Source organism: Amia ocellicauda, unplaced genomic scaffold (assembly GCF_036373705.1).
Source record: "Amia ocellicauda isolate fAmiCal2 unplaced genomic scaffold, fAmiCal2.hap1 HAP1_SCAFFOLD_77, whole genome shotgun sequence".
NCBI classification, from domain to species: domain Eukaryota; kingdom Metazoa; phylum Chordata; class Actinopteri; order Amiiformes; family Amiidae; genus Amia; species Amia ocellicauda.
In genome coordinates, this window is record NW_027103004.1 from 340729 (window position 1) to 361513 (window position 20785).

General features: G+C 43.4%; 18 non-coding genes across 18 annotated transcripts; all 18 read right to left on the minus strand.

Moving 5' to 3' along the window:
* Positions 1–621: 621 nt before the first annotated feature.
* On the minus strand, positions 622–740 carry LOC136743187 (5S ribosomal RNA). Its single transcript, XR_010815296.1, has one exon. It is a non-coding gene; the product is annotated as a 5S ribosomal RNA (ribosomal RNA).
* Positions 741–1806: 1066 nt separating this feature from the next.
* Positions 1807–1925, minus strand: LOC136743022 (5S ribosomal RNA). Its single transcript, XR_010815141.1, has one exon. It is a non-coding gene; the product is annotated as a 5S ribosomal RNA (ribosomal RNA).
* A 1055-nt stretch (positions 1926–2980) lies between these two features.
* LOC136743173 (5S ribosomal RNA) lies at positions 2981–3099 on the minus strand. The gene has a single exon (XR_010815283.1). It is a non-coding gene; the product is annotated as a 5S ribosomal RNA (ribosomal RNA).
* A 1056-nt stretch (positions 3100–4155) lies between these two features.
* On the minus strand, positions 4156–4274 carry LOC136743169 (5S ribosomal RNA). The gene has a single exon (XR_010815279.1). It is a non-coding gene; the product is annotated as a 5S ribosomal RNA (ribosomal RNA).
* A 1055-nt stretch (positions 4275–5329) lies between these two features.
* Positions 5330–5448, minus strand: LOC136743024 (5S ribosomal RNA). The gene has a single exon (XR_010815143.1). It is a non-coding gene; the product is annotated as a 5S ribosomal RNA (ribosomal RNA).
* A 1055-nt stretch (positions 5449–6503) lies between these two features.
* On the minus strand, positions 6504–6622 carry LOC136743025 (5S ribosomal RNA). The gene has a single exon (XR_010815144.1). It is a non-coding gene; the product is annotated as a 5S ribosomal RNA (ribosomal RNA).
* A 1066-nt stretch (positions 6623–7688) lies between these two features.
* Positions 7689–7807, minus strand: LOC136743064 (5S ribosomal RNA). The gene has a single exon (XR_010815180.1). It is a non-coding gene; the product is annotated as a 5S ribosomal RNA (ribosomal RNA).
* Positions 7808–8862: 1055 nt separating this feature from the next.
* On the minus strand, positions 8863–8981 carry LOC136743026 (5S ribosomal RNA). The gene has a single exon (XR_010815145.1). It is a non-coding gene; the product is annotated as a 5S ribosomal RNA (ribosomal RNA).
* A 1058-nt stretch (positions 8982–10039) lies between these two features.
* On the minus strand, positions 10040–10158 carry LOC136743027 (5S ribosomal RNA). The gene has a single exon (XR_010815146.1). It is a non-coding gene; the product is annotated as a 5S ribosomal RNA (ribosomal RNA).
* Positions 10159–11224: 1066 nt separating this feature from the next.
* On the minus strand, positions 11225–11343 carry LOC136743028 (5S ribosomal RNA). Its single transcript, XR_010815147.1, has one exon. It is a non-coding gene; the product is annotated as a 5S ribosomal RNA (ribosomal RNA).
* Positions 11344–12401: 1058 nt separating this feature from the next.
* Positions 12402–12520, minus strand: LOC136743029 (5S ribosomal RNA). Its single transcript, XR_010815148.1, has one exon. It is a non-coding gene; the product is annotated as a 5S ribosomal RNA (ribosomal RNA).
* A 1066-nt stretch (positions 12521–13586) lies between these two features.
* On the minus strand, positions 13587–13705 carry LOC136742990 (5S ribosomal RNA). The gene has a single exon (XR_010815109.1). It is a non-coding gene; the product is annotated as a 5S ribosomal RNA (ribosomal RNA).
* A 1055-nt stretch (positions 13706–14760) lies between these two features.
* On the minus strand, positions 14761–14879 carry LOC136743238 (5S ribosomal RNA). Its single transcript, XR_010815344.1, has one exon. It is a non-coding gene; the product is annotated as a 5S ribosomal RNA (ribosomal RNA).
* A 1066-nt stretch (positions 14880–15945) lies between these two features.
* LOC136743174 (5S ribosomal RNA) lies at positions 15946–16064 on the minus strand. The gene has a single exon (XR_010815284.1). It is a non-coding gene; the product is annotated as a 5S ribosomal RNA (ribosomal RNA).
* Positions 16065–17130: 1066 nt separating this feature from the next.
* LOC136743193 (5S ribosomal RNA) lies at positions 17131–17249 on the minus strand. The gene has a single exon (XR_010815302.1). It is a non-coding gene; the product is annotated as a 5S ribosomal RNA (ribosomal RNA).
* A 1050-nt stretch (positions 17250–18299) lies between these two features.
* LOC136743111 (5S ribosomal RNA) lies at positions 18300–18418 on the minus strand. The gene has a single exon (XR_010815225.1). It is a non-coding gene; the product is annotated as a 5S ribosomal RNA (ribosomal RNA).
* A 1066-nt stretch (positions 18419–19484) lies between these two features.
* LOC136743031 (5S ribosomal RNA) lies at positions 19485–19603 on the minus strand. The gene has a single exon (XR_010815149.1). It is a non-coding gene; the product is annotated as a 5S ribosomal RNA (ribosomal RNA).
* A 1058-nt stretch (positions 19604–20661) lies between these two features.
* Positions 20662–20780, minus strand: LOC136743032 (5S ribosomal RNA). The gene has a single exon (XR_010815150.1). It is a non-coding gene; the product is annotated as a 5S ribosomal RNA (ribosomal RNA).
* Positions 20781–20785: the final 5 nt, after the last annotated feature.

The following is a 20785-nucleotide window of genomic DNA, read 5'->3' on the forward strand; positions in this document are numbered from 1 at the left end:
GAGACAAATGTAAACCAGTAAAACATATGAAGAGAAACAAACCTTGAATATAAGTTCAGTTGTTTAAACATTTGACAAACTATGGTGAGGGGGTAAGAAAACACACAAATCCAGCAGCTCCTGTATTTCAATACACCAGAACCCAATATTATTGGCGAGTCGGGTAGTCCATCATCACAGTTCGAGGGCAGGCATCATTTCAGTAATTTCATCCCGTTGCATTCACATCCGTGCCTTGAATGAGATTGAATGTGATCTTTGCTCTCAAGTATGTTCCCAAGTTTTACACTTTCGTGCTTTGCATGAATGGGAATGGAACCGTGTGTGTTGAATGAAGCTCCTTGTGAGCACTGAACTTTGTCCGGTGGAGTTCCTTTTTGTGTTGCTGTAATTGTGTCATTTCTCGATGAGAAAGATTAGGCAACATTTAGTCACTTCTAGCCATGATGCTCAATTTATTTACGAATGTACCCTAGTTACTAGGGACCGTTTACGTTGGAGAACAAGATCTATTGTATGCCTGTGTATTTGGGGAAGTCAAATCTGAAATAATGATGAAATTGCGTGTATCCAAAGTTAAAACTTGTGATTTGTCGCCCTCTGGTGTGTAAAAGATGCAAAAGCTTACAGCACCTGGTATTCCCAGGCGGTCTCCCATCCAAGTACTGACCAGGCCCGAGCCTGCTTAGCTTCTGAGATCGGACGAGATCGGGCGTATTCAGGCTAGTATGGCCGTAAGCCAGGGAGGCTGTCCCTGACGCTCTACTTAAAGGGAAGGCAATATCCGTTTCTGCCGTTCATACTTACAGTTGAACTGTCTCTCTACTCTAAAGCCCGGGACACACCAGCACGCCGCAGACAGTCCCTGCTAACACGCCACGTTGTGGCAACATTGTGGCAACGTTGTGCGTTAGCTGGGGTGCCACACCAGACCGGAACTATATATTACAAAACGAACACATTCTCTTGATAAAACAGCTGTAATTGAGTGCCTGACACGCCAGTCAAGCGCAATCTTGAGAAGGTGTGCATTTCAGTAAGGATTTCAATTGACATGCAGTATGAAACTGAAAGGAGGTTGCATCACTATGATGCATAACATTGCATGTATTGTATTTTCAAGTGTGTGCATTCATCCTGTTGTCATTTTGTTTTGAAAGCAGAAGAATCATTCAACAGGTTGCTGAGACAAATGTAAACCAGTAAAACATATGAAGAGAAACAAACCTTGAATATAAGTTCAGTTGTTTAAACATTTGACAAACTATGGTGAGTGGGTAAGAAAACACACAAATCCAGCAGCTCCTGTATTTCAATACACCAGAACCCAATATTATTGGCGAGTCGGGTAGTCCATCATCACAGTTCGAGGGCAGGCATCATTTCAGTAATTTCATCCCGTTGCATTCACATCCGTGCCTTGAATGAGATTGAATGTGATCTTTGCTCTCAAGTATTTTCCCAAGTTTTACACTTTCGTGCTTTGCATGAATGGGAATGGAACCGTGTGTGTTGAATTAGGCTCCTTGTGAGCACTGAACTTTGTCCGGTGGAGTTCCTTTTTGTGTTGCTGTAATTGTGTCATTTCTCGATGAGAAAGATTAGGCAACATTTAGTCACTTCTAGCCATGATGCTCAATTTATTTACGAATGTACACTAGTTACTAGGGATCGTTTACGTTGGAGAACAAGATCTATTCTATGCCTGTGTATTTGGGGAAGTCAAATCTGAAATAATGATGAAATTGCGTGTATCCAAAGTTAAAACTCGTGATTTGTCGCCCTCTGGTGTGTAAAAGATGCAAAAGCTTACAGCACCTGGTATTCCCAGGCGGTCTCCCATCCAAGTACTGACCAGGCCCGAGCCTGCTTAGCTTCCGAGATCGGACGAGATCGGGCGTATTCAGGCTAGTATGGCCGTAAGCCAGGGAGGCTGTCCCTGACGCTCTACTTAAAGGGAAGGCAATATCCGTTTCTTCCGCTCATACTTGCAATTGAACTGTCTCTCTACTCTAAAGTCCGGGACACACCAGCGCGCCGCAGACAGTCCCTGCTAACACGAAACGTTGTGGCAACGTTGTGCGTTAGCTGGGGTGCCACACCAGACCGGAACTATATATTACAAAACGAACACATTGTCTTGATTAAACAGCTGTAATTGAGTGCCTGACACGCCAGTCAAGCGCAATCTTGAGAAGGTGTGCATTTCAGTAAGGATTTCAATTGACATGCAGTATGAAACTGAAAGGAGGTTGCATCACTATGATGCATAACATTGCATGTATTGTATTTTCAAGTGTGTGCATTCATCCTGTTGTCATTTTGTTTTGAAAGCAGAAGAATCATTCAACAGGTTGCTGAGACAAATGTAAACCAGTAAAACATATGAAGAGAAACAAACCTTGAATATAAGTTCAGTTGTTTAAACATTTGACAAACTATGGTGAGGGGGTAAGAAAACACACAAATCCAGCAGCTCCTGTATTTCAATACACCAGAACCCAATATTATTGGCGAGTCGGGTAGTCCATCATCACAGTTCGAGGGCAGGCATCATTTCAGTAATTTCATCCCGTTGCATTCACATCCGTGCCTTGAATGAGATTGAATGTGATCTTTGCTCTCAAGTATGTTCCCAAGTTTTACACTTTCGTGCTTTGCATGAATGGGAATGGAACCGTGTGTGTTGAATGAGGCTCCTTGTGAGCACTGAACTTTGTCCGGTGGAGTTCCTTTTTGTGTTGCTGTAATTGTGTCATTTCTCGATGAGAAAGATTAGGCAACATTTAGTCACTTCTAGCCATGATGCTCAATTTATTTACGAATGTACCCTAGTTACTAGGGACCGTTTACGTTGGAGAACAAGATCTATTGTATGCCTGTGTATTTGGGGAAGTCAAATCTGAAATAATGATGAAATTGCGTGTATCCAAAGTTAAAACTCGTGATTTGTCGCCCTCTGGTGTGTAAAAGATGCAAAAGCTTACAGCACCTGGTATTCCCAGGCGGTCTCCCATCCAAGTACTGACCAGGCCCGAGCCTGCTTAGCTTCCGAGATCGGACGAGATCGGGCGTATTCAGGCTAGTATGGCCGTGAGCCAGGGAGCCTGTCCCTGACGCTCTATTTAAAGGGATGGCAATATCCGTTTCTGCCGTTCATACTTACAGTTGAACTGTCTCTCTACTCTAAAGCCCGGGACACACCAGCGCGCCGCAGACAGTCCCTGCTAATATGCCACGTTGTGGCAACGTTGTGCGTTAGCTGGGGTGCCACACCAGACCGGAACTATATTTTACAAAATGAACACATTTGTCTTGATAAAACAGCTGTAATTGAGTGCCTGACACGCCAGTCAAGCGCAATCTTGAGAAGGTGTGCATTTCAGTAAGGATTTCAATTGACGTGCAGTATGAAACTGAAAGGAGGTTGCATCACTATGATGCATAACATTGCATGTATTGTATTTTCAAGTGTGTGCATTCATCCTGTTGTCATTTTGTTTTGAAAGCAGAAGAATCATTCAACAGGTTGCTGAGACAAATGTAAACCAGTAAAACATATGAAGAGAAACAAACCTTGAATATAAGTTCAGTTGTTTAAACATTTGACAAACTATGGTGAGGGGGTAAGAAAACACACAAATCCAGCAGCTCCTGTATTTCAATACACCAGAACCCAATATTATTGGCGAGTCGGGTAGTCCATCATCACAGTTCGAGGGCAGGCATCATTTCAGTAATTTCATCCCGTTGCATTCACATCCGTGCCTTGAATGAGATTGAATGTGATCTTTGCTCTCAAGTATGTTCCCAAGTTTTACATTTTCGTGCTTTGCATGAATGGGAATGGAACCGTGTGTGTTGAATGAGGCTCCTTGTGAGCACTGATCTTTGTCCGGTGGAGTTCCTTTTTGTGTTGCTGTAATTGTGTCATTTCTCGATGAGAAAGATTAGGCAACATTTAGTCACTTCTAGCCATGATGCTCAATTTATTTACGAATGTACCCTAGTTACTAGGGACCGTTTACGTTGGAGAACAAGATCTATTGTATGCCTGTGTATTTGGGGAAGTCAAATCTGAAATAATGATGAAATTGCGTGTATCCAAAGTTAAAACTCGTGATTTGTCGCGCTCTGGTGTGTAAAAGATGCAAAAGCTTACAGCACCTGGTTTTCCCAGGTGGTCTCCCATCCAAGTACTGACCAGGCCCGAGCCTGCTTAGCTTCCGAGATCGGACGAGATCGGGCGTATTCAGGCTAGTATGGCCCTAAGCCGGGGAGGCTGTCCCTGACGCTCTACTTAAAGAGAAGGCAATATCCGTTTCTGCCGCTCATACTTGCAGTTGAACTGTCTCTCTACTCTAAAGTCCGGGACACACCAGCGCGCCGCAGACAGTCCCTGCTAACACGAAACGTTGTGGCAACGTTGTGCGTTAGCTGGGGTGCCACACCAGACCGGAACTATATATTACAAAACGAACACATTGTCTTGATAAAACAGCTGTAATTGAGTGCCTGACACGCCAGTCAAGCGCAATCTTGAGAAGGTGTGCATTTCAGTAAGGATTTCAATTGACATGCAGTATGAAACTGAAAGGAGGTTGCATCACTATGATGCATAACATTGCATGTATTGTATTTTCAAGTGTGTGCATTCATCCTGTTGTCATTTTGTTTTGAAAGCAGAAGAATCATTCAACAGGTTGCTGAGACAAATGTAAACCAGTAAAACATATGAAGAGAAACAAACCTTGAATATAAGTTCAGTTGTTTAAACATTTGACAAACTATGGTGAGGGGGTAAGAAAACACACAAATCCAGCAGCTCCTGTATTTCAATACACCAGAACCCAATATTATTGGCGAGTCGGGTAGTCCATCATCACAGTTCGAGGGCAGGCATCATTTCAGTAATTTCATCCCGTTGCATTCACATCCGTGCCTTTAATGAGATTGAATGTGATCTTTGCTCTCAAGTATGTTCCCAAGTTTTACACTTTCGTGCTTTGCATGAATGGGAATGGAACCGTGTGTGTTGAATGAGGCTCCTTGTTAGCACTGAACTTTGTCCGGTGGAGTTCCTTTTTGTGTTGCTGTAATTGTGTAATTTCTCGATGAGAAAGATTAGGCAACATTTAGTCACTTCTAGCCATGATGCTCAATTTATTTACGAATGTACCCTAGTTACTAGGGACCGTTTACGTTGGAGAACAAGATCTATTGTATGCCTGTGTATTTGGGGAAGTCAAATCTGAAATAATGATGAAATTGCGAGTATCCAAAGTTAAAACTCGTGATTTGTCGCCCTCTGGTGTGTAAAAGATGCAAAAGCTTACAGCACCTGGTATTCCCAGGCGGTCTCCCATCCAAGTACTGACCAGGCCCGAGCCTGCTTAGCTTCCGAGATCGGACGAGATCGGGCGTATTCAGGCTAGTATGGCCGTAAGCCAGGGAGGCTGTCCCTGACGCTCTACTTAAAGGGAAGGCAATATCCGTTTCTGCCGCTCATACTTGCAGTTGAACTGTCTCTCTACTCTAAAGTCCGGGACACACCAGCGTGCCGCAGACAGTCCCTGCTAACACGAAACGTTGTGGCAACGTTGTGCGTTAGCTGGGGTGCCACACCAGACCGGAACTATATATTACAAAACGAACACATTCTCTTGATAAAACAGCTGTAATTGAGTGCCTGACACGCCAGTCAAGCGCAATCTTGAGAAGGTGTGCATTTCAGTAAGGATTTCAATTGACATGCAGTATGAAACTGAAAGGAGGTTGCATCACTATGATGCATAACATTGCATGTATTGTATTTTCAAGTGTGTGCATTCATCCTGTTGTCATTTTGTTTTGAAAGCAGAAGAATCATTCAACAGGTTGCTGAGACAAATGTAAACCAGTAAAACATATGAAGAGAAACAAACCTTGAATATAAGTTCAGTTGTTTAAACATTTGACAAACTATGGTGAGGGGGTAAGAAAACACACAAATCCAGCAGCTCCTGTATTTCAATACACCAGAACCCAATATTATTGGCGAGTCGGGTAGTCCATCATCACAGTTCGAGGGCAGGCATCATTTCAGTAATTTCATCCCGTTGCATTCACATCCGTGCCTTGAATGAGATTGAATGTGATCTTTGCTCTCAAGTATGTTCCCAAGTTTTACACTTTCGTGCTTTGCATGAATGGGAATGGAACCGTGTGTGTTGAATGAGGCTCCTTGTGAGCACTGAACTTTGTCCGGTGGAGTTCCTTTTTGTGTTGCTGTAATTGTGTCATTTCTCGATGAGAAAGATTAGGCAACATTTAGTCACTTCTAGCCATGATGCTCAATTTATTTATGAATGTACCCTAGTTACTAGGGACCGTTTACGTTGGAGAACAAGATCTATTGTATGCCTGTGTATTTGGGGAAGTCAAATCTGAAATAATGATGAAATTGCGTGTATCCAAAGTTAAAACTCGTGATTTGTCGCCCTCTGGTGTGTAAAAGATGCAAAAGCTTACAGCACCTGGTATTCCCAGGCGGTCTCCCATCCAAGTACTGACCAGGCCCGAGCCTGCTTAGCTTCCGAGATCGGACGAGATCGGGCGTATTCAGGCTAGTATGGCCGTAAGCCAGGGAGGCTGTCCCTGACGCTCTACTTAAAGGGAAGGCAATATCCGTTTCTGCCGTTCATACTTACAGTTGAACTGTCTCTCTACTCTAAAGCCCGGGACACACCAGCGCGCCGCAGACAGTCCCTGATAACACGCCACGTTGTGGCAACATTGTGGCAACGTTGTGCGTTAGCTGGGGTGCCACACCAGACCGGAACTATATATTACAAAACGAACACATTCTCTTGATAAAACAGCTGTAATTGAGTGCCTGACACGCCAGTCAAGCGCAATCTTGAGAAGGTGTGCATTTCAGTAAGGATTTCAATTGACATGCAGTATGAAACTGAAAGGAGGTTGCATCACTATGATGCATAACATTGCATGTATTGTATTTTCAAGTGTGTGCATTCATCCTGTTGTCATTTTGTTTTGAAAGCAGAAGAATCATTCAACAGGTTGCTGAGACAAATGTAAACCAGTAAAACATATGAAGAGAAACAAACCTTGAATATAAGTTCAGTTGTTTAAACATTTGACAAACTATGGTGAGGGGGTAAGAAAACACACAAATCCAGCAGCTCCTGTATTTCAATACACCAGAACCCAATATTATTGGCGAGTCGGGTAGTCCATCATCACAGTTCGAGGGCAGGCATCATTTCAGTAATTTCATCCCGTTGCATTCACATCCGTGCCTTGAATGAGATTGAATGTGATCTTTGCTCTCAAGTATGTTCCCAAGTTTTACACTTTCGTGCTTTGCATGAATGGGAATGGAACCGTGTGTGTTGAATGAGGCTCCTTGTGAGCACTGAACTCTGTCCGGTGGAGTTCCTTTTTGTGTTGCTGTAATTGTGTCATTTCTCGATGAGAAAGATTAGGCAACATTTAGTCACTTCTAGCCATGATGCTCAATTTATTTACGAATGTACCCTAGTTACTAGGGACCGTTTACGTTGGAGAACAAGATCTATTGTATGCCTGTGTATTTGGGGAAGTCAAATCTGAAATAATGATGAAATTGCGTGTATCCAAAGTTAAAACTCGTGATTTGTCGCCCTCTGGTGTGTAAAAGATGCAAAAGCTTACAGCACCTGGTTTTCCCAGGTGGTCTCCCATCCAAGTACTGACCAGGCCCGAGCCTGCTTAGCTTCCGAGATCGGACGAGATCGGGCGTATTCAGGCTAGTATGGCCGTAAGCCAGGGAGGCTGTCCCTGACGCTCTACTTAAAGGGAAGGCAATATCCGTTTCTGCCGCTCATACTTGCAGTTGAACTGTCTCTCTACTCTAAAGTCCGGGACACACCAGCGCGCCGCAGACAGTCCCTGCTAACACGAAACGTTGTGGCAACGTTGTGCGTTAGCTGGGGTGCCACACCAGACCGGAACTATATATTACAAAACGAACACATTGTCTTGATAAAACAGCTGTAATTGAGTGCCTGACACGCCAGTCAAGCGCAATCTTGAGAAGGTGTGCATTTCAGTAAGGATTTCAATTGACATGCAGTATGAAACTGAAAGGAGGTTGCATCACTATGATGCATAACATTGCATGTATTGTATTTTCAAGTGTGTGCATTCATCCTGTTGTCATTTTGTTTTGAAAGCAGAAGAATCATTCAACAGGTTGCTGAGACAAATGTAAACCAGTAAAACATATGAAGAGAAACAAACCTTGAATATAAGTTCAGTTGTTTAAACATTTGACAAACTATGGTGAGGGGGTAAGAAAACACACAAATCCAGCAGCTCCTGTATTTCAATACACCAGAACCCAATATTATTGGCGAGTCGGGTAGTCCATCATCACAGTTCGAGGGCAGGCATCATTTCAGTAATTTCATCCCGTTGCATTCACATCCGTGCCTTGAATGAGATTGAATGTGATCTTTGCTCTCAAGTATGTTCCCAAGTTTTACACTTTCGTGCTTTGCATGAATGGGAATGGAACCGTGTGTGTTGAATGAGGCTCCTTGTGAGCACTGAACTTTGTCCGGTGGAGTTCCTTTTTGTGTTGCTGTAATTGTGTAATTTCTCGATGAGAAAGATTAGGCAACATTTAGTCACTTCTAGCCATGATGCTCAATTTATTTACGAATGTACCCTAGTTACTAGGGACCGTTTACGTTGGAGAACAAGATCTATTGTATGCCTGTGTATTTGGGGAAGTCAAATCTGAAATAATGATGAAATTGCGTGTATCCAAAGTTAAAACTCGTGATTTGTCGCCCTCTGGTGTGTAAAAGATGCAAAAGCTTACAGCACCTGGTATTCCCAGGCGGTCTCCCATCCAAGTACTGACCAGGCCCGAGCCTGCTTAGCTTCCGAGATCGGACGAGATCGGGCGTATTCAGGCTAGTATGGCCGTAAGCCAGGGAGGCTGTCCCTGACGCTCTACTTAAAGGGAAGGCAATATCCGTTTCTGCCGCTCATACTTGCAGTTGAACTGTCTCTCTACTCTAAAGTCCGGGACACACCAGCGCGCCGCAGACAGTCCCTGCTAACACGAAACGTTGTGGCAACGTTGTGCGTTAGCTGGGGTGCCACACCAGACCGGAACTATATATTACAAAACGAACACATTGTCTTGATAAAACAGCTGTAATTGAGTGCCTGACACGCCAGTCAAGCGCAATCTTGAGAAGGTGTGCATTTCAGTAAGGATTTCAATTGACATGCAGTATGAAACTGAAAGGAGGTTGCATCACTATGATGCATAACATTGCATGTATTGTATTTTCAAGTGTGTGCATTCATCCTGTTGTCATTTTGTTTTGAAAGTAGAAGAATCATTTTTGCTGAGGTTGCTGAGACAAATGTAAACCAGTAAAACATATGAAGAGAAACAAACCTTGAATATAAGTTCAGTTGTTTAAACATTTGACAAACTATGGTGAGGGGGTAAGAAAACACACAAATCCAGCAGCTCCTGTATTTCAATACACCAGAACCCAATATTATTGGCGAGTCGGGTAGTCCATCATCACAGTTCGAGGGCAGGCATCATTTCAGTAATTTCATCCCGTTGCATTCACATCCGTGCCTTGAATGAGATTGAATGTGATCTTTGCTCTCAAGTATGTTCCCAAGTTTTACACTTTCGTGCTTTGCATGAATGGGAATGGAACCGTGTGTGTTGAATGAGGCTCCTTGTGAGCACTGAACTTTGTCCGGTGGAGTTCTTTTTTGTGTTGCTGTAATTGTGTCATTTCTCGATGAGAAAGATTAGGCAACATTTAGTCACTTCTAGCCATGATGCTCAATTTATTTATGAATGTACCCTAGTTACTAGGGACCGTTTACGTTGGAGAACAAGATCTATTGTATGCCTGTGTATTTGGGGAAGTCAAATCTGAAATAATGATGAAATTGCGTGTATCCAAAGTTAAAACTCGTGATTTGTCGCCCTCTGGTGTGTAAAAGATGCAAAAGCTTACAGCACCTGGTATTCCCAGGCGGTCTCCCATCCAAGTACTGACCAGGCCCGAGCCTGCTTAGCTTCCGAGATCGGACGAGATCGGGCGTATTCAGGCTAGTATGGCCGTAAGCCAGAAAGGCTGTCCCTGACGCTCTACTTAAAGGGAAGGCAATATCCGTTTCTGCCGTTCATACTTACAGTTGAACTGTCTCTCTACTCTAAAGCCCGGGACACAGCAGCGCGCCGCAGATAGTCCCTGCTAACACGCCACGTTGTGGCAACATTGTGGCAACGTTGTGCGTTAGCTGGGGTGCCACACCAGACCGGAACTATATATTACAAAACGAACACATTGTCTTGATAAAACAGCTGTAATTGAGTGCCTGACACGCCAGTCAAGCGCAATCTTGAGAAGGTGTGCATTTCAGTAAGGATTTCAATTGACATGCAGTATGAAACTGAAAGGAGGTTGCATCACTATGATGCATAACATTGCATGTATTGTATTTTCAAGTGTGTGCATTCATCCTGTTGTCATTTTGTTTTGAAAGCAGAAGAATCATTCAACAGGTTGCTGAGACAAATGTAAACCAGTAAAACATATGAAGAGAAACAAACCTTGAATATAAGTTCAGTTGTTTAAACATTTGACAAACTATGGTGAGGGAGTAAGAAAACACACAAATCCAGCAGCTCCTGTATTTCAATACACCAGAACCCAATATTATTGGCGAGTCGGGTAGTCCATCATCACAGTTCGAGGGCAGGCATCATTTCAGTAATTTCATCCCGTTGCATTCACATCCGTGCCTTGAATGAGATTGAATGTGATCTTTGCTCTCAAGTATGTTCCCAAGTTTTACACTTTCGTGCTTTGCATGAATGGGAATGGAACCGTGTGTGTTGAATGAGGCTCCTTGTGAGCACTGAACTTTGTCCGGTGGAGTTCCTTTTTGTGTTGCTGTAATTGTGTAATTTCTCGATGAGAAAGATTAGGCAACATTTAGTCACTTCTAGCCATGATGCTCAATTTATTTACGAATGTACCCTAGTTACTAGGGACCGTTTACGTTGGAGAACAAGATCTATTGTATGCCTGTGTATTTGGGGAAGTCAAATCTGAAATAATGATGAAATTGCGTGTATCCAAAGTTAAAACTCGTGATTTGTCGCCCTCTGGTGTGTAAAAGATGCAAAAGCTTACAGCACCTGGTATTCCCAGGCGGTCTCCCATCCAAGTACTGACCAGGCCCGAGCCTGCTTAGCTTCCGAGATCGGACGAGATCGGGCGTATTCAGGCTAGTATGGCCGTAAGCCAGGGAGGCTGTCCCTGACGCTCTACTTAAAGGGAAGGCAATATCCGTTTCTGCCGCTCATACTTGCAGTTGAACTGTCTCTCTACTCTAAAGTCCGGGACACACCAGCGCGCCGCAGACAGTCCCTGCTAACACGAAACGTTGTGGCAACGTTGTGCGTTAGCTGGGGTGCCACACCAGACCGGAACTATATATTACAAAACGAACACATTGTCTTGATAAAACAGCTGTAATTGAGTGCCTGACACGCCAGTCAAGCGCAATCTTGAGAAGGTGTGCATTTCAGTAAGGATTTCAATTGACATGCAGTATGAAACTGAAAGGAGGTTGCATCACTATGATGCATAACATTGCATGTATTGTATTTTCAAGTGTGTGCATTCATCCTGTTGTCATTTTGTTTTGAAAGTACAAGAATCATTTTTGCTGAGGTTGCTGAGACAAATGTAAACCAGTAAAACATATGAAGAGAAACAAACCTTGAATATAAGTTCAGTTGTTTAAACATTTGACAAACTATGGTGAGGGGGTAAGAAAACACACAAATCCAGCAGCTCCTGTATTTCAATACACCAGAACCCAATATTATTGGCGAGTCGGGTAGTCCATCATCACAGTTCGAGGGCAGGCATCATTTCAGTAATTTCATCCCGTTGCATTCACATCCGTGCCTTGAATGAGATTGAATGTGATCTTTGCTCTCAAGTATGTTCCCAAGTTTTACACTTTCGTGCTTTGCATGAATGGGAATGGAACCGTGTGTGTTGAATGAGGCTCCTTGTGAGCACTGAACTTTGTCCGGTGGAGTTCCTTTTTGTGTTGCTGTAATTGTGTCATTTCTCGATGAGAAAGATTAGGCAACATTTAGTCACTTCTAGCCATGATGCTCAATTTATTTATGAATGTACCCTAGTTACTAGGGACCGTTTACGTTGGAGAACAAGATCTATTGTATGCCTGTGTATTTGGGGAAGTCAAATCTGAAATAATGATGAAATTGCGTGTATCCAAAGTTAAAACTCGTGATTTGTCGCCCTCTGGTGTGTAAAAGATGCAAAAGCTTACAGCACCTGGTATTCCCAGGCGGTCTCCCATCCAAGTACTGACCAGGCCCGAGCCTGCTTAGCTTCCGAGATCGGACGAGATCGGGCGTATTCAGGCTAGTATGGCCGTAAGCCAGAAAGGCTGTCCCTGACGCTCTACTTAAAGGGAAGGCAATATCCGTTTCTGCCGTTCATACTTACAGTTGAACTGTCTCTCTACTCTAAAGCCCGGGACACAGCAGCGCGCCGCAGATAGTCCCTGCTAACACGCCACGTTGTGGCAACATTGTGGCAACGTTGTGCGTTAGCTGGGGTGCCACACCAGACCGGAACTATATATTACAAAACGAACACATTGTCTTGATAAAACAGCTGTAATTGAGTGCCTGACACGCCAGTCAAGCGCAATCTTGAGAAGGTGTGCATTTCAGTAAGGATTTCAATTGACATGCAGTATGAAACTGAAAGGAGGTTGCATCACTATGATGCATAACATTGCATGTATTGTATTTTCAAGTGTGTGCATTCATCCTGTTGTCATTTTGTTTTGAAAGCAGAAGAATCATTCAACAGGTTGCTGAGACAAATGTAAACCAGTAAAACATATGAAGAGAAACAAACCTTGAATATAAGTTCAGTTGTTTAAACATTTGACAAACTATGGTGAGGGGGTAAGAAAACACACAAATCCAGCAGCTCCTGTATTTCAATACACCAGAACCCAATATTATTGGCGAGTCGGGTAGTCCATCATCACAGTTCGAGGGCAGGCATCATTTCAGTAATTTCATCCCGTTGCATTCACATCCGTGCCTTGAATGAGATTGAATGTGATCTTTGCTCTCAAGTATTGTCCCAAGTTTTACACTTTCGTGCTTTGCATGAATGGGAATGGAACCGTGTGTGTTGAATGAGGCTCCTTGTGAGCACTGAACTTTGTCCGGTGGAGTTCCGTTTTGTGTTGCTGTAATTGTGTCATTTCTCGATGAGAAAGATTAGGCAACATTTAGTCACTTCTAGCCATGATGCTCAATTTATTTACGAATGTACACTAGTTACTAGGGACCGTTTACGTTGGAGAACAAGATCTATTGTATGCCTGTGTATTTGGGGAAGTCAAATCTGAAATAATGATGAAATTGCGTGTATCCAAAGTTAAAACTCGTGATTTGTCGCCCTCTGGTGTGTAAAAGATGCAAAAGCTTACAGCACCTGGTATTCCCAGGCGGTCTCCCATCCAAGTACTGACCAGGCCCGAGCCTGCTTAGCTTCCGAGATCGGATGAGATCGGGCGTATTCAGGCTAGTATGGCCGTAAGCCAGAGAGGCTGTCCCTGACGCTCTACTTAAAGGGAAGGCAATATCCGTTTCTGCCGCTCATACTTGCAATTGAACTGTCTCTCTACTCTAAAGTCCGGGACACACCAGCGCGCCGCAGACAGTCCCTGCTAACACGAAACGTTGTGGCAACGTTGTGCGTTAGCTGGGGTGCCACACCAGACCGGAACTATATATTACAAAACGAACACATTGTCTTGATAAAACAGCTGTAATTGAGTGCCTGACACGCCAGTCAAGCGCAATCTTGAGAAGGTGTGCATTTCAGTAAGGATTTCAATTGACATGCAGTATGAAACTGAAAGGAGGTTGCATCACTATGATGCATAACATTGCATGTATTGTATTTTCAAGTGTGTGCATTCATCCTGTTGTCATTTTGTTTTGAAAGCAGAAGAATCATTCAACAGGTTGCTGAGACAAATGTAAACCAGTAAAACATATGAAGAGAAACAAACCTTGAATATAAGTTCAGTTGTTTAAACATTTGACAAACTATGGTGAGGGGGTAAGAAAACACACAAATCCAGCAGCTCCTGTACTTCAATACACCAGAACCCAATATTATTGGCGAGTCGGGTAGTCCATCATCACAGTTCGAGGGCAGGCATAATTTCAGTAATTTCATCCCGTTGCATTCACATCCGTGCCTTGAATGAGATTGAATGTGATCTTTGCTCTCAAGTATGTTCCCAAGTTTTACACTTTCGTGCTTTGCATGAATGGGAATGGAACCGTATGTGTTGAATGAAGCTCCTTGTGAGCACTGAACTTTGTCCGGTGGAGTTCCTTTTTGTGTTGCTGTAATTGTGTCATTTCTCGATGAGAAAGATTAGGCAACATTTAGTCACTTCTAGCCATGATGCTCAATTTATTTACGAATGTACCCTAGTTACTAGGGACCGTTTACGTTGGAGAACAAGATCTATTGTATGCCTGTGTATTTGGGGAAGTCAAATCTGAAATAATGATGAAATTGCGTGTATCCAAAGTTAAAACTCGTGATTTGTCGCCCTCTGGTGTGTAAAAGATGCAAAAGCTTACAGCACCTGGTATTTCCAGGCAGTCTCCCATCCAAGTACTGACCAGGCCCAAGCCTGCTTAGCTTCCGAGATCGGACGAGATCGGGCGTATTCAGGCTAGTATGGCCGTAAGCCAGGGAGGCTGTCCCTGACGCTCTACTTAAAGGGAAGGCAATATCCGTTTCTGCCGTTCATACTTACAGTTGAACTGTCTCTCTACTCTAAAGCCCGGGACACACCAGCGCGCCGCAGACAGTCCCTGCTAACACGCCACGTTGTGGCAACATTGTGGCAACGTTGTGCGTTAGCTGGGGTGCCACACCAGACCGGAACTATATATTACAAAACGAACACATTGTCTTGATAAAACAGCTGTAATTGAGTGCCTGACACGCCAGTCAAGCGCAATCTTGAGAAGGTGTGCATTTCAGTAAGGATTTAAATTGACATGCAGTATGAAACTGAAAGGAGGTTGCATCACTATGATGCATAACATTGCATGTATTGTATTTTCAAGTGTGTGCATTCATCCTGTTGTCATTTTGTTTTGAAAGCAGAAGAATCATTCAACAGGTTGCTGAGACAAATGTAAACCAGTAAAACATATGAAGAGAAACAAACCTTGAATATAAGTTCAGTTGTTTAAACATTTGACAAACTATGGTGAGGGGGTAAGAAAACACACAAATCCAGCAGCTCCTGTATTTCAATACACCAGAACCCAATATTATTGGCGAGTCGGGTAGTCCATCATCACAGTTCGAGGGCAGGCATCATTTCAGTAATTTCATCTTGTTGCATTCACATCCGTGCCTTGAATGAGATTGAATGTGATCTTTGCTCTCAAGTATGTTCCCAAGTTTTACACTTTCGTGCTTTGCATGAATGGGAATGGAACCGTGTGTGTTGAATGAGGCTCCTTGTGAGCACTGAACTTTGTCCGGTGGAGATCCTTTTTGTGTTGCTGTAATTCTGTCATTTCTCGATGAGAAAGATTAGGCAACATTTAGTCACTTCTAGCCATGATGCTCAATTTATTTATGAATGTACCCTAGTTACTAGGGACCGTTTACATTGGAGAACAAGATCTATTGTATGCCTGTGTATTTGGGGAAGTCAAATCTGAAATAATGATGAAATTGCGTGTATCCAAAGTTAAAACTCGTGATATGTCGCCCTCTGGTGTGTAAAAGATGCAAAAGCTTACAGCACCTGGTATTCCCAGGCGGTCTCCCATCCAAGTACTGACCAGGCCCGAGCCTGCTTAGCTTCCGAGATCGGACGAGATCGGGCGTATTCAGGCTAGTATGGCCGTGAGCTAGGAATGCTGTCCCTGACGCTCTACTTAAAGGGAAGGCAATATCCGTTTCTGCCGTTCATACTTACAGTTGAACTGTCTCTCTACTCTAAAGCCCGGGACACACCAGCGCGCCGCAGACAGTCCCTGCTAACACGCCACGTTGTGGCAACATTGTGGCAACGTTGTGCGTTAGCTGGGGTGCCACACCAGACCGGAACTATATATTACAAAACGAACACATTGTCTTGATAAAACAGCTGTAATTGAGTGCCTGACACGCCAGTCAAGCGCAATCTTGAGAAGGTGTGCATTTCAGTAAGGATTTCAATTGACATGCAGTATGAAACTGAAAGGAGGTTGCATCACTATGATGCATAACATTGCATGTATTGTTTTTACAAGTGTGTGCATTCATCCTGTTGTCATTTTGTTTTGAAAGCAGAAGAATCATTCAACAGGTTGCTGAGACAAATGTAAACCAGTAAAACATATGAAGAGAAACAAACCTTGAATATAAGTTCAGTTGTTTAAACATTTGACAAACTATGGTGAGGGGGTAAGAAAACACACAAATCCAGCAGCTCCTGTATTTCAATACACCAGAACCCAATATTATTGGCGAGTCGGGTAGTCCATCATCACAGTTCGAGGGCAGGCATCATTTCAGTAATTTCATCCCGTTGCATTCACATCCGTGCCTTGAATGAGATTGAATGTGATCTTTGCTCTCAAGTATGTTCCCAAGTTTTACACTTTCGTGCTTTGCATGAATGGGAATGGAACCGTGTGTGTTGAATGAGGCTCCTTGTGAGCACTGAACTTTGTCCGGTGGAGTTCCTTTTTGTGTTGCTGTAATTGTGTCATTTCTCGATGAGAAAGATTAGGCAACATTTAGTCACTTCTAGCCATGATGCTCAATTTATTTACGAATGTACCCTAGTTACTAGGGACCGTTTACATTGGAGAACAAGATCTATTGTATGCCTGTGTATTTGGGGAAGTCAAATCTGAAATAATGATGAAATTGCGTGTATCCAAAGTTAAAACTCGTGATTTGTCGCCCTCTGGTGTGTAAAAGATGCAAAAGCTTACAGCACCTGGTATTCCCAGGCGGTCTCCCATCCAAGTACTGACCAGGCCCGAGCCTGCTTAGTTTCCGAGATCGGACGAGATCGGGCGTATTCAGGCTAGTATGGCCGTAAGCCAGGGAGGCTGTCCCTGACGCTCTACTTAAAGGGAAGGCAATATCCGTTTCTGCCGCTCATACTTACAGTTGAACTGTCTCTCTACTCTAAAGTCCGGGACACACCAGCACGCCGCAGACAGTCCCTGCTAACACGAAACGTTGTGGCAACGTTGTGCGTTAGCTGGGGTGCCACACCAGACCTATGTATTACAAAACGAACACATTGTCTTGATAAAACAGCTGTAATTGAGTGCCTGACACGCCAGTCAAGCGCAATCTTGAGAAGGTGTGCATTTCAGTAAGGATTTCAATTGACATGCAGTATGAAACTGAAAGGAGGTTGCATCACTATGATGCATAACATTGCATGTATTGTATTTTCAAGTGTGTGCATTCATCCTGTTGTCATTTTGTTTTGAAAGCAGAAGAATCATTCAACAGGTTGCTGAGACAAATGTAAACCAGTAAAACATATGAAGAGAAACAAACCTTGAATATAAGTTCAGTTGTTTAAACATTTGACAAACTATGGTGAGGGGGTAAGAAAACACACAAATCCAGCAGCTCCTGTATTTCAATACACCAGAACCCAATATTATTGGCGAGTCGGGTAGTCCATCATCACAGTTCGAGGGCAGGCATCATTTCAGTAATTTCATCCCGTTGCATTCACATCCGTGCCTTGAATGAGATTGAATGTGATCTTTGCTCTCAAGTATGTTCCCAAGTTTTACACTTTCGTGCTTTGCATGAATGGGAATGGAACCGTGTGTGTTGAATGAGGCTCCTTGTGAGCACTGAACTTTGTCCGGTGGAGTTCCTTTTTGTGTTGCTGTAATTGTGTCATTTCTCGATGAGAAAGATTAGGCAACATTTAGTCACTTCTAGCCATGATGCTCAATTTATTTACGAATGTACCCTAGTTACTAGGGACCGTTTACGTTGGAGAACAAGATCTATTGTATGCCTGTGTATTTGGGGAAGTCAAATCTGAAATAATGATGAAATTGCGTGTATCCAAAGTTAAAACTCGTGATTTGTCGCCCTCTGGTGTGTAAAAGATGCAAAAGCTTACAGCACCTGGTATTCCCAGGCGGTCTCCCATCCAAGTACTGACCAGGCCCGAGCCTGCTTGGCTTCCGAGATCGGACGAGATCGGGCGTATTCAGGCTAGTATGGCCGTAAGCCAGGGAGGCTGTCCCTGACGCTCTACTTAAAGGGAAGGCAATATCCGTTTCTGCCGTTCATACTTACAGTTGAACTGTCTCTCTACTCTAAAGCCCGGGACACACCAGCGCGCCGCAGACAGTCCCTGCTAACACGCCACGTTGTGGCAACATTGTGGCAACGTTGTGCGTTAGCTGGGGTGCCACACCAGACCGGAACTATATTTTACAAAACGAACACATTGTCTTGATAAAACAGCTGTAATTGAGTGCCTGACACGCCAGTCAAGCGCAATCTTGAGAAGGTGTGCATTTCAGTAAGGATTTCAATTGACATGCAGTATGAAACTGAAAGGAGGTTGCATCACTATGATGCATAACATTGCATGTATTGTATTTTCAAGTGTGTGCATTCATCCTGTTGTCATTTTGTTTTGAAAGCAGAAGAATCATTCAACAGGTTGCTGAGACAAATGTAAACCAGTAAAACATATGAAGAGAAACAAACCTTGAATATAAGTTCAGTTGTTTAAACATTTGACAAACTATGGTGAGGGGGTAAGAAATGACACAAATCCAGCAGCTCCTGTATTTCAATACACCAGAAGCCAATATTATTGGCGAGTCGGGTAGTCCATCATCACAGTTCGAGGGCAGGCATCATTTCAGTAATTTCATCCCGTTGCATTCACATCCGTGCCTTGAATGAGATTGAATGTGATCTTTGCTCTCAAGTATGTTCCCAAGTTTTACACTTTCGTGCTTTGCATGAATGGGAATGGAACCGTGTGTGTTGAATGAGGCTCCTTGTGAGCACTGAACTTTGTCCGGTGGAGTTCCTTTTTGTGTTGCTGTAATTGTGTAATTTCTCGATGAGAAAGATTAGGCAACATTTAGTCACTTCTAGCCATGATGCTCAATTTATTTACGAATGTACCCTAGTTACTAGGGACCGTTTACGTTGGAGAACAAGATCTATTGTATGCCTGTGTATTTGGGGAAGTCAAATCTGAAATAATGATGAAATTGCGAGTATCCAAAGTTAAAACTCGTGATTTGTCGCCCTCTGGTGTGTAAAAGATGCAAAAGCTTACAGCACCTGGTATTCCCAGGCGGTCTCCCATCCAAGTACTGACCAGGCCCGAGCCTGCTTAGCTTCCGAGATCGGACGAGATCGGGCGTATTCAGGCTAGTATGGCCGTAAGCCAGGGAGGCTGTCCCTGACGCTCTACTTAAAGGGAAGGCAATATCCGTTTCTGCCGCTCATACTTGCAGTTGAACTGTCTCTCTACTCTAAAGTCCGGGACACACCAGCGCGCCGCAGACAGTCCCTGCTAACACGAAACGTTGTGGCAACGTTGTGCGTTAGCTGGGGTGCCACACCAGACCGGAACTATATATTACAAAACGAACACATTGTCTTGATAAAACAGCTGTAATTAAGTGCCTGACACGCCAGTCAAGCGCAATCTTGAGAAGGTGTGCATTTCAGTAAGGATTTCAATTGACATGCAGTATGAAACTGAAAGGAGGTTGCATCACTATGATGCATAACATTGCATGTATTGTATTTTCAAGTGTGTGCATTCATCCTGTTGTCATTTTGTTTTGAAAGTAGAAGAATCATTTTTGCTGAGGTTGCTGAGACAAATGTAAACCAGTAAAACATATGAAGAGAAACAAACCTTGAATATAAGTTCAGTTGTTTAAACATTTGACAAACTATGGTGAGGGGGTAAGAAAACACACAAATCCAGCAGCTCCTGTATTTCAATACACCAGAACCCAATATTATTGGCGAGTCGGGTAGTCCATCATCACAGTTCGAGGGCAGGCATCATTTCAGTAATTTCATCCCGTTGCATTCACATCCGTGCCTTGAATGAGATTGAATGTGATCTTTGCTCTCAAGTATGTTCCCAAGTTTTACACTTTCGTGCTTTGCATGAATGGGAATGGAACCGTGTGTGTTGAATGAGGCTCCTTGTGAGCACTGAACTTTGTCCGGTGGAGTTCCTTTTTGTGTTGCTGTAATTGTGTCATTTCTCGATGAGAAAGATTAGGCAACATTTAGTCACTTCTAGCCATGATGCTCAATTTATTTATGAATGTACCCTAGTTACTAGGGACCGTTTACGTTGGAGAACAAGATCTATTGTATGCCTGTGTATTTGGGGAAGTCAAATCTGAAATAATGATGAAATTGCGTGTATCCAAAGTTAAAACTCGTGATTTGTCGCCCTCTGGTGTGTAAAAGATGCAAAAGCTTACAGCACCTGGTATTCCCAGGCGGTCTCCCATCCAAGTACTGACCAGGCCCGAGCCTGCTTAGCTTCCGAGATCGGACGAGATCGGGCGTATTCAGGCTAGTATGGCCGTAAGCCAGAA